At 35.1% G+C, this 12,621-nt stretch overlaps 1 protein-coding gene and 1 pseudogene across 1 annotated transcript in view; both read right to left on the reverse strand.

Annotated features, from left to right (window-relative positions):
- The window catches only part of LOC131535819 (gastrula zinc finger protein XlCGF57.1-like), a 509,738-nt gene that overhangs the window by 150,040 nt on the left and 347,077 nt on the right, over window positions 1-12,621 (reverse strand). The window lies entirely within an intron of this gene.
- LOC131536085 (uncharacterized) overlaps window positions 1-12,621 on the reverse strand; it is a 36,904-nt pseudogene that overhangs the window by 18,061 nt on the left and 6,222 nt on the right.

Genomic DNA, 12,621 nt, shown 5'->3' on the forward strand with positions numbered 1-12,621 from the left:
TACTCATATTGTATTTTTTACAATGTAATATTTAAGTGGCATGTATGATTTTTATTCGTCATGTAGGATAGTGTTTCTCTAATGGAATTTAATTGGTTCTGCTGTCAGATAACTGTAGGGTGTTTATGTCCAGATCACAAGGACAATACTTTACAAGGAAACAATTACATCTGTAATTTAAAAAAAATAAATAAATCACATCATCTCATCTGTTGAGATTTAATGCAGGTTTTAGAGGCTGAGAAAGATGGGACTGAAGCAACTGTGAAGCAGTTCATTTGAAGCACCATTTTGTCTGTGATTTTAAAGCTATTTTTCACATACGTATAATAATAATCTTTTGATGTGTTCTTTGAACAACCACTCTGTGTTCAGATGACATTAACCAGAGAAACACCATCATCTGGTCTCTATACAGCAGCACTGTATCTGTATTATTACACAAATTAAGAGTCATTCTGTCACTATATGTGTGTGTAGATCCTGAGACTGTATTTAAGTAAAACGCTGCTAAATATCTTTGTTATGACCAGTTTTATGAGAGCATATCACTCTGTGTAGAGCATCTTTCATTCTCAGTAACAGTTCAGAATTGACTTCATGCAGAAGTAATCCATCTTATTGTCCTATTTATTGTTTCCTTGTACTTTTACACTCATTTTGTGCTTCATTAAATAATTAAGATCATTCTTAAGACATTCCTGGTCCTAGACAGCTTGTATCTAGCAGAGTTTGGCTCCAATCCTGATCAAACACACATGATCCAGATAATCAAGATGTTCAGGATTACTTGAAGATCACAGGCAGGTGTGTTGGAGCAGATTATGGTTAAACTCTTCAGTATTGAAGATCTCCAGGAGCAGGATTGGCCTCCTGCAAATATGGGCTGCGTTCCACTTCATTCTCTCGCTAACTCTCCCTCCGTCTCATTGACTCAGATGTACACCATTGATCACACTGCACAAGCACCCACTCTGCTGGCAGAACCCTTGCAATGGGCTGAATTCAATAAGCCCTTGATCACTTGGAATCCACTGGAGTTCATTTATTATTTACACTTTTCCCCATAAAAATTAGTTTGATGCAGCATTCATGTATATCTTTTCAAATAACAAGCCATGGATTTTCTGAAGAAATTCCTTAATGAGAAAAACACAGCCTCTTGTGAAAATGACTTTGAAGGGTTTAAGATAAAAACAAAGGAATTAAGAGCAAAGATACAAAAAGTAAAAATTGATTTTAAAAGTAAGGTAGAGGATCAGTTAGCAAATCATGATGCAGTAGTGCTTGTCAAGGGTTAAATAAGATGATGGGGCATGACTCGAATGGTGTAAATATCTGTCTATAATATCATTTATTATAGACACAGATCTTTTAAAATGGGTTAATGACTTAAATATGTTTTTTGGAAGATATGATCTAGTTGGTAATAGAGATAAGTTTGATGAAACTGGTGCCAGGATTGCTGTGGGTTCACCGATCTGCTTGAGAAGTGAACACACTCTGTGTTTTAAGCAAATCAGGTCGTGTAAAGCGCCAGGTCCAGATAGCCTTAGCGGCCATGTTTTAAAGGCTTGTGCGAATGAATTAACTGACCCTTTAACAAAATTATTTCAGTTTTTATTAAAATCTCATATTGTGCCTAATATGTGGAAATTGTCATTTATACGGTCTATTCCTAAAAAAGTGGGGGTGAAAAAATTAGAAGATTTCCGCCCTGTAGCCTTGACATCAATACTTGCTAAATGCATGGAAAGGGTAAATAGTTATCATCTTAAACCAGATGTATCTGAGCACCAAGATGTACTGCAATTTGTGAGGATGCTGCGCTCACTATGGTCCATACAATTGCTAGTCACTTACAACAAAGGCATATACATACGTGTTCTTTTTATTGATTATACATCTGCATTTAATACGACGTCTTTTAGTTTTAGGAGTGAAAGGAGTAATAATTCACTGGATTAAAATTTTCTTAACAGATAGACCACAACAAGTTTGCGTCAGGGGGGTTTAATCAGATTTTATGTTTTCAAATACAGGAGCACCTCAACGATGCATTTTTATTTTCTGTCTATACCAGGGGTTCCCAAACACGTTCCTGGAGCCTCCCCAACACTGCACATCGCATGTCTCCTTTGTCTGACAGACCCATCTCAGGTCTTGGAGTTGCTGCTAATGAGCTGATGAGTTGAATCAGGTGTGATTGATAAATGTGCAGTGTTGGGGAGACTCCAGCAACGAGTTTGGGAACCCCTGTTCTATACAAATGAGATGCAAATGCAGAGTACAAATGATAAATTATATAAATATGCAGACGATAGGGCACTGGTTACAGAGATCGCACTTATGGAAGGATTGTGTTGATTATGAGTATGATGAGCATGTTTTGAAATTAGAAAAATGGTGTAAATCTAGTTCTTTACTGATAATGTTGGGAAGACAAAATAACTGATTTTAAATCACCCAGAACCCTTAACAGAAATGACGTTATGTGATCAACCAGTGGAAATTGTGAAGGTTTTTAAGTATTTGGGAACTATGATTGATTGTAAACTGATTTTGTCTAGTAATGTGGATTTTATCTGTAAGAAAGTAAATCAGAGGTTATCTTTGCTACGGAAATTGAGAAAATTTTCTGTTAGCCAAAGTGTTTTACAAAGAGTTTATATTAGTTTAATTGAAAGTGTTTTAGGGTATAATATAAAGGCTTGGTTTGGGCGAATAATGTCTGTAAATAAAGTAAAATTAAACAGTATTATAAGGAATGGCAGCAAAATAATAGAGGTTAAGCAAAAATCGATTGATCAGCTGTATGATATGGCAGTTAGGAGGAAAGCTTTGGCTTTAAGTGGAGATACAACGCACACTCTGAACTACGCCTTTGAATTGTTACCATCTGGACGCCGTTATAGGACACTGAAGGCAACTAAAGCAATATATAAACAAACCTCTGCGTCATACACAAGTCTTTTGAAGAAGGGCAGGATTGCAGTGTTTTGGAGGGATGAATGTATTTAAAAGATCATTCATATATCATAGAGTTGTTTGGGATGGGGGAAATTAAACACAATCTGCGGTGACGTCTCAATCGTCGAGGGTCTGTCCATATAAACTTCCCTCATCCACCTCACGAAGAGGAACACACTTCAAAACAGCAGATTTCCTCAAGACTAGAGTAAGTGTCTAAAAGCAAAGTGGAACGCAGCCCTCGTGGGATCTGAGATGGTGCTGCTGTGTGTGACTAACCTTACTGTGGACTTTTAATTAATACTGGTTTATGATCGTCAAACACGGCTTGACGTCAGAAGCTTAGCTTTGTTTTTAAATGCATATTATAAACAAATTTGAAATGAAAATGACATCTCTGCACTAAACGGTTTGAGAACACTGTAAAAAAATATTTTTAAAATGGTCAAATGACCAAAACTGTAAAATTAAAGTAAAATACTCTGCTTTATATAAAGTGCACAAAAAGGGAAAAAAGAAAGAAATATATATATATATATATATATATATATATATATATATTAAGTAAATAAATAATTAATAAAATAACTTTTACAGTAATTTTCCTTGAATGCTTTACAGAATTAAAAAACACTGTAATTTCGCATATATTTCTTGACTCATTATCAAACACCTTCGATGAAGTGACAGCACTAAAAGTTCAGCAAAGAATTATTTAAAAGATCCTGGATTATTATGATCAAGTACCTTCACTGTAAAATGTAAATCTCTAACAGTTAACTGTTAGCTAGTATTGTAGCACACATTCATTAACTAATGCATTTATAGGCACCACTGCATCAGCAACTACACAGTTATCGTCTTTTAAATAAAGCAACATGCAGCATATTGTCAGTGTTTTCAGTCCATCCTCATCTGAAGCAGTCTCTACTCTTCAGCACAATATTAACCTACAAACCCTTTAAATCCCAACATAATAGAACAGTTACATTATTAAAGATCTCAGCAGAGTAGGATTAAATAACAAAAACAGCATTACCAGCTTCACTCGTTACAAACCAGTTTGACTTTATTTCTTTCATATGTTGACAAGAGTTTTATTGAGAATTAACAGAGGGTTAGATTTTGATGTTTTATTGAAAATAATAGTTTAGGATGAAGTCACCATTATGCTTTAGTTGGGCACTTTGGCCCTTGACTTTTTAACTTGAGCTTTTTCTCTGGCTACTGTAAATTATGTTTATTATGCATATTTGTTCTGGCAAACAAAGCCAAGACAAAGTGTTGTTCAGAGTCTATTAGAATTATTAAAGTATTAAAGAGTGCATTAGTGCCGCCCACTTTTTCAGTGGCGCTGGTTCTGGAAGTATTTTTCCCATTCATTTTTCTCATAGTAATTTTAAACAAGTCTTTGTTAAGGTGTTATAAGCAATGAACCAAGCCAACTAGCTATGAGGCGAATCACAACTAAGTTTAATTTGAAGGAAAAAATCATACAAAACAAAGTTATAAGACTGTGTACTTAACTTTGGTGAGGGAAAGAACTACAATCCCAGGAGGCATTGCGGAACAACAGTTGAATAAAAATTACTGAGAAATATAAAACTATTTAATGTTGTTGATTGTATCTATAGAAACAATATATTTTAAGTTTAATCTGTAAAGAACTCTTTTGACACTTTGCTCTCTGAGACTTGGTGGAATTTCTGTACAGCATTGTTGGTAATGTAGTTTTTAACCATGAGGTCCGCTACTAAACACAATTATTTCAAAAATAAGTTAAATTAATATGAACAGATGGCTTTCACAAAAGCATATACAATTGATTAACAACCTCTGCACTCATAACAGGGCTGTCTTTAAAGATTTATCAGTTATTGTTAAAAATCAGTTTCCCTGTGGAGTTTTTACTTCTGGAACCTGACTGTTGCTGAGCTTCAACACACAATAATGTGAAATTAATAACTACTGTAATATAATAAACTAAAAAATAATGAAACTAATAGTGATTAAGTTCTGATCAGTGAGTCAGACATCTACATGCTGATTAAATCAACATCAATAAGTAGCCAAAATCACCTATTCACATTTTCTTTTGGCATTTTCTTTCATTTATTTATTGCCATAATAAATGTGCTTTGTAAACACACACATACAGCAAGCAGGGGAAAAAGAAGAAGAAGAAGAAGAAGAAGGGTCAAGAGCACCAAAGCAAACACCAAACTATTTTTAGTAAAACATCAACATCTAAACCTCTGTTAATTCTTAATAAGAACTTTTGTCATTGTATGAAATAAAGTCAGTAATCTGTTTTGATGCTGTTTTTGTTATTTTATCCTCCTCTGCTGAGATCTTCAGTCATCTGTTAGTGTTTAATGTTCTGTTGGGATCATGTCATTTATGAGCAGATCAGTGGTGCATCAGTTATATTTATGACTGGATTTACATTGACTAGTTATGCACTGATAATTCAAATTTGATACCATAAATAATCAACCAAATGGAAATCAAGTATTGATTAGGCACAGTCTTCTTTGCTGTTTTATCTGTTTACTTACCTTCAAAAAAAACAAAATCATCATCATCATCATCATCTAGGGAGAAAGAAAAACAATAACAACATGTCAGTCAAAGTTAACAAAAGCTTTAAGATTTAACAGGTTAAATGTTCTTTAATCATTATTTAATAATTAAAATTATATTAAATTATTTGTTGTTTAGCTATTATCAATGATAATTTTAGTGGCATGTGCTAATGATAATAGAAATCTCTTCTGTTTTTGTTTTTAAATTGAACAATCACAGCAGTTCATGCACAGCAGCCACAAAGAGCATCTGGACACTGAAGACACACACACTGAAAAATATCATTACCGTAGTTAAATTAAGTTAAATGTTAAAACAATAGAGGTAGTGTTGAAAATATAGTGTATTATCATAGCTCATGTGATGAATTACACCTGTTTTAATTGTGCTTTAAGTGCTGAAACACATTTTTTAAGCCACTGCAGCCTTATTTGCATAACAAACTCTGACAATTTATGCCTGAACTTGCTTTATGGCAAAGTTTATAAAGAGACATTTGATACTAATATAATGGTTAAAACTGCATCATGTTTTATTCATCTATTCACTTACCCTTTTCCAAAGTAATCTGAGTTGAAAACACACATCTCTGTTTGCTGTAAACTCTACAAGTATATTCTCCAGCATCTTCAGCTCTCAGATCGTCCAGACGGAGGGAGAAGTTTCCATGTTTAATCTGATCAGTAATGAAATGAGCTCTATCCTGATAATCCTGCTGTGGTCGACTCTCTCCATCCTGATACAGATGAACCAGAGTCTTAGTGTCTTTTCTTCTCCATTCCACCTTCAGATCCTCCATTTGTAAAGGTTTAACTCTATAAACCTTCAGAACCACTGAAGATGACAGGCGAACACGTGTGTTTTGAGAATACGTCACAGTGAACCCTGAAAATGAAAAGAGTTTGTTTGTAATGTGAAATATCTTGATGGTGAAAAAAAAGTAAATAAATACACACATACTGTAAAATTTTGAAAAAATGAAACATAAATACACAGAGCAGTGTTTGGAGTCAAAGTTGTAGTTAGTCATTCTATAATTATTTAAATTCAGCAACATTGCAGAGGATAATACCAGATGCACCTTCAACTCTATTTGAAACTGTAGCTATAAGTTTAGTTTCCCTCAGAACAACATTCACCCGACATGAGCTGCATCCCTGATCACGAGATTAAATATGAATTTTAATAGGAATTGTGTAATTTCTGCACTATGGGCAGAATCAAGGGGAATTGCAAAACAATGATTGTTTTCAAATATGTTTCCCAAATATTACTTACTGCTCTCAGTGTTATTGATCATTAATGAGGCTCACACAAACCGTCTCTTCGAGATACAACTGAAACAACATACAAACTACCAAATTTTGCTATAAGTTTGATCGCAACATACTGTATAATCATTGCAGTTAATAGTGTTCACCATCTGTTTGATTACAGGACATTAACTGACTGCCGTAGTTAGTTTTTACCGTACATTTCTGCCATATGGACATCAACTTGACATAGTCACCATTGATCAGCTGTTACTAAATATAATGTAGAAATTTACATTTTCTGTAAAGCCGCTTTGCAACAATTTGTATCGTGAAAAGCGTTATACAAATAAACTTGAATTGAATTGAACTGAATAAAAGGACAGACTGCTTCATAACTTGATGGACCCTTCACACATGGTCACTGCATTATAACTGAATTACTGTCAGTCACTTTACAGCTCAGGCACTTCAATGGGAATTAATTTAAATTCAATTCGGCACAAATTCAAAACAAAAAGATGGACTGAATCTGGACTTAAAATGGATGAATTTACTGACCTAAAATTCAAAGAAATTCAACACAGGTAGTGCATTCTGGGAAATCCATCCATCATTTCAGTCTGATTCAAATTCAGGTATTGCATTGGAATTTAAAACGCATTAACAATTCAATTCTCAATGGCACACTACTTTGCTGTTTATATATTGTTATTCTATTTTGTATTGTGTTACATTTGTTATGTATGGTCACATGTCTTTCAGCTGCTATCGCACAAAGTTGTCTTTAAGTTGCTGTTTCATGAAGAACTTAATAGTACTTTCCCCCCACTGAACTCAGAGTGCATGACAATAAAAGTTCTGACTTTGGTTTGTCACTGAAAACTGTATATATATATATATATATATATATATATAATTGTCTCAAACACCACAAAACTGATTGTTATTTTTGTATTGGACTAATGTTCTGAGGTCCTGAGTGAATGAAAACAGACTGAACTGTATGGCAGTTAAACTAAAATAATAATAATATCCATCAACTGGATTTCAAAGATTTAAGTTAGGATTTTACATGATGAGGCATTTTAGGGTTTTTCTCAGTTGCTTCGGTACATTTCTCAAATCACAGTTATTTGTATCATCAAGTCACTTGTGCGCATTATAAAAGCAGTTTCTCATTCTTCTGAACAGGTTTCCAGTGCTTTGGTACACTCACGTAACTGAATATGTACTATTGTCTGGTGTTTCGTATGTTATCAAGTGCTTAAGTGCATGCTGATCAAAATATACTATACTGGTTCTCTGTTGATTAGTCTGACCACCCAAAACATTAGGTATTACTTTATTGTAAGTCATTAAATGCAAAATCATTGAACAAGTTGTCAAATTCTGGCAAAGCATATTTTCTATACATATCAATAAGCCTATTATTATTATTTTTATTTATTTTTTTGGATTTGTCCTGGATTTGCAAATCTTGAATTTCACTAATGATAGTGATAATGATCAACCAGTTCAAAGGTGCATCTCATGAAGTTCAGCAAGAATAGACAGAGCACTGTGTTACAACAAGAAAACAAACACGGTTGATCGCTAGCCAGGAGTAAGAGGAGTTAAGGATATATAATATATATAATCATAGCAGTCTCTTGCAGTATCCCACATACAGTAATGTGAAAATTATTACTGTTGAAATGTATATATCCAATATATCCTATTTGCTATTTTTGTGTTTTGCCTACTGTGGCCTAAACAGCATGTTCTGCTTATCTTAATTATTATAAGCCATGCAAAATAATGAAGTATTTAATTCAGTTTCTGACTGAGTGAGCTTTGGCACATTTGTCTGCTGTGATTTATCTGCTCAGATTGATGGCGTTAAAGCACTGCATAAATTCAGTAGGGTTTAGCTCATGAATATTAATTATTGTGCAATAATGTTGCTTAACTGTATTAATATGTATTAAGTCATGCAAGAGTGGTGCATTAGCACCATGACCAGGAGAGTTATGAGTTAGATTGAGGGTTAAACTCATTTCTGGGTTTGCCAATGTTTGTGGCATCAGTGTTTTGAAAGATCTTGTTAAAAGAGTTTTAAAGCATTTACAGTAGTAGTGAGTTAATAAGATATGCTTTAGCACAATGTTATATACTGTTTTGGTTTTATGATTATATAGAAGAATCAATACTCATCAGCATCTTTCAGACTAAGAACTCAATGTCCTTCGATTCTGACATTAGATTTGATCATTTCACCATTTTCCACTCATTTCGTTTGATGACTTTCTCAGTGATTGTTGTTTCAAATCGTTAAATGAGTATTCAATTTAGTTGTTCAATCTTTAAATAAAGTCTTAAAATGAAGTTTATTGCGTGTTGGTCTGTTATTGTTGTATCATTTTGATCATGTGAAAGTCTGGTTCTTTTGGATAAACGCCTCACTGAACCACTGAAGGCTATTCTACCGTTATTAACACATACTGCTTGCACTCTTCTCTATTTTCTCTTAATATTCAAGTCTCAGCAAATCAGAATATTTGTACCGTTTTGATTTCTGCAGTAGATCAGGCAGCAGAGCAGAAGAGCAGATCCAGACGCAGAAACACAGAGAATCAGCACCATTATGTGTAAAACAGAGAAACCTGAAAACACAGACATTATATTGAATACAAGAGTTATGGGAAGTTCTTGTGTACTGCCCTAAAAAAGTAAATATTGTTTATTTGTGCAAATATGTACTGTTTCTATCACACACACACACACACACACACATACACACCATGTTTCCAATAACATGCAGGCAATGTACATAATCAACCAATCGTGGCACGAGAGAAGTTGGGATCTACAGAGAATAGTCAAAGTGATGCGAATACACATACATATGTGTGTTTGTCTTGAAGCAGCGCTGCGCAGGCCGATCAGTGTTTGACATCAAAGTACTGCGAGAGCGATTTCAAAGCATAAGGAGTCGTCTGCTCTCTATAGATCTCTTACTTTTAGGTACTTTGATGTCATACAACTATTGGATATTTTAGGCAATACAGAAATCCTGGCCAAGACGTGTCCAGGAAAAAGAGGACATATGGTCACCTATATAAACTGTATTTTCTATCCCCTTAAGCTGGGCTCAGACTACATGAGTTTTAGGCCGATTCATCCCTCCTGACAATCTGAGAAAATCGTATCCAGGATCTCGATCGGTTCCGGTGAGAGATTATCTGGTAATGTGAGGTGTTCACAGATTGAATCTTATGATCGATCTATGAATATGTCAGTACTTTCACAACAGCCGATGTGCAACTGCAAAACAAGCTGGCATTGGACAGTGAAGATGGAAAGTTGGCAACAGCATGACTCCTCATATAACATGTCAAAAACATACAGACAAAGAGAAGATCTAATGGGGAAGATCTAATCGGTTAGGATTGAAAAACTGCTGTAGTGTGGGCCCGGCTTTACCCCAACCCTTCCTCAAAACATACCCCTCATGCAAAGCTTTCTGCAATTTGAAATTTTCCAAAAAGATAATTCTGTAAGATTTATAAGCTTGCTTCCTCATGGGGACCAAAAAATGTCAAATTATACTGCAAAATATACATTTTGGATGCCTCACAAAATCGGTAGCCCAACGTCCTGGGATACCAATATGTATCATCACCCTGCCTGACAGGATATCTTAAATACAGGGTTCCTGCGGGTCCTTAAAAAGTCTACAATTTAGTTGTAGCAATTTTAAGGCAACCCCTTCCCCTAAACCTATCCTTCACAGAAACATCTGCAAAACACTAGATTTAAGTAAAAACATGTTTTGGCCAATTTATAAGCCTTTTTAGATTAGTGGGTTATCCAAGTATTTCACAATAACTTATAAGTGAGGAGATTTGGCCCTCACAAGCATAGTTAAACAAGTACACACACATACACACGTGTTGGTATTTGTGGTTTACGGGGACTCTCCATAGACATAATGTTTTTTATACTGTACAAACTGTTTTTTAATCACCTTACCCTAAACCTACCCCTCACACAGGAAGTGTCCTCATAAATCATGTTTACATTGTAGAACCCATGTCTTCATACACATTCCTCATTAAACATATATAGCACACACACACACACACACCTCTGTAGCACAACAATCCTGCATTTAAGGTGATTTAGCATTTACTATCACATCCAGGAATAATCATTCAGACATAAATTATTTATAGGAATATCTGATAGTTAATCAGTTTCAAAGCTAAATGTGACCAAAACAACAAAAAGTAATTTATGTTACCTTAGGCCCCAATTATTATGTATTTATTTATTTATGCATTAGGACTCACCCAGTTGCTCCAGTACTACAGTTGTATTGGCTGAAAGTCCTCCAGCAAACACCTCACACATATAAACTCCTTTATCTTCAGTTCTGACGCTCTTCAGTCTGAGAGAGAAGTTTCCTTTGGGGGTTTCACCAGTGAAGAACTCAACTCTGTCTCTGTATTGCTCATCTGATGTCTCTGGTAAAGCCTTGTTGTCTTGGAAGAGCAGAACCTGAATATTTTATCTGTTTTCTTCCATGCAACTTCAATGTGTTCAGGAGGGATGTGAGAGTCTACAGAGCAGCTCAGAGTGACGTCTTCACCCACAGACGCAGATATAGACTCATCTGATCCTGATACTCTCAAACGCTCTGAAAGAATAAAAATAAAACTGAAATATGAGCATAAAATATTCTTATAAAACACTAGAATATCTTTCTGCTACAACTAATTGGGTTTATACTCACCAACATCTTTTATTTCAACCACAGTTTCTCCAGACTCTTGCTGACTGAAGACAGTACATGTGTATCGTCCCTCATCTTCAGCTCTCAGGTCGTCCAGACGGAGGGAGAAGTTTCCACGTTGAATCTCTTCAGTAAAGAAATGAGCTCTATCCTGATAATCCTGCTGCTGGGCTTCTGCTCGACTCTCACCATCTTGATACAGATGAACTAAAGTATCTGAGTCTGTACTCTTCCACTCCACCTCCAGACCCTCCACTGATAAAAGTTCATCTACAGAACAGGACAACACCACTGAAGATCCCAGAGGAGCAACCAGAGGACCAGAGGGACCAAGCACAGTCAACCCTGAGAGAGAGACGTAATAAAGATGAGAGATTAAATAAAGCTTTTGTTGTAGTAAAGTTTTCACTGTAGGGTTTTCCCCCATTACTATCTATATTATAAATTAAATTCTGTTTCTATTTAGACTTTGTTCACAAATTGTGATGATGAGAGTTGAACAGAGCTGCTTTCACTTGTAAGGCCAACAAAAATGTTGTAAGGCCAGTCAAATCAAGTAACCAGGAAATGTAACCTGCTGAAAGAAGAAGAAGAAAAAAAAAAAAACTAAAGGCATCAGAGGAAACACTAGCATCTGAAATGGACTAATGTGAGAAAATGTAAAATGATCAAATAAAAAGACAACAGACAATAGATACTATATTGTAGAAAAGAAATTAATCAGAAAAAGAGGTGTGCATAGAAATCTCATTAATTATATCTCATATTTAACCACTATGGAGACAATAAGAGCCAGCGGTAAATTCCAGAAGATGAGGCGCTCTCAGGCGGCTTCATGAGTGCTGAGCGGCTGCTGACGCCCTGAAGCTCACATCTCCGAAAACATAGACGCAAATGTTCAAATAGACGTTATCTATATATAGACTTTTTATAGGCATATTTGAACTACAAACAAGTACGTTCTCACCTGAAAACCTCTTAAAACTACATTCCGTAACACAAAAACAGTAATATTTAGAGATGGGACGTTTGACA

The sequence above is a fragment of the Onychostoma macrolepis genome, chromosome 03 (assembly GCF_012432095.1).
Source record: "Onychostoma macrolepis isolate SWU-2019 chromosome 03, ASM1243209v1, whole genome shotgun sequence".
NCBI lineage: Eukaryota > Metazoa > Chordata > Actinopteri > Cypriniformes > Cyprinidae > Onychostoma > Onychostoma macrolepis.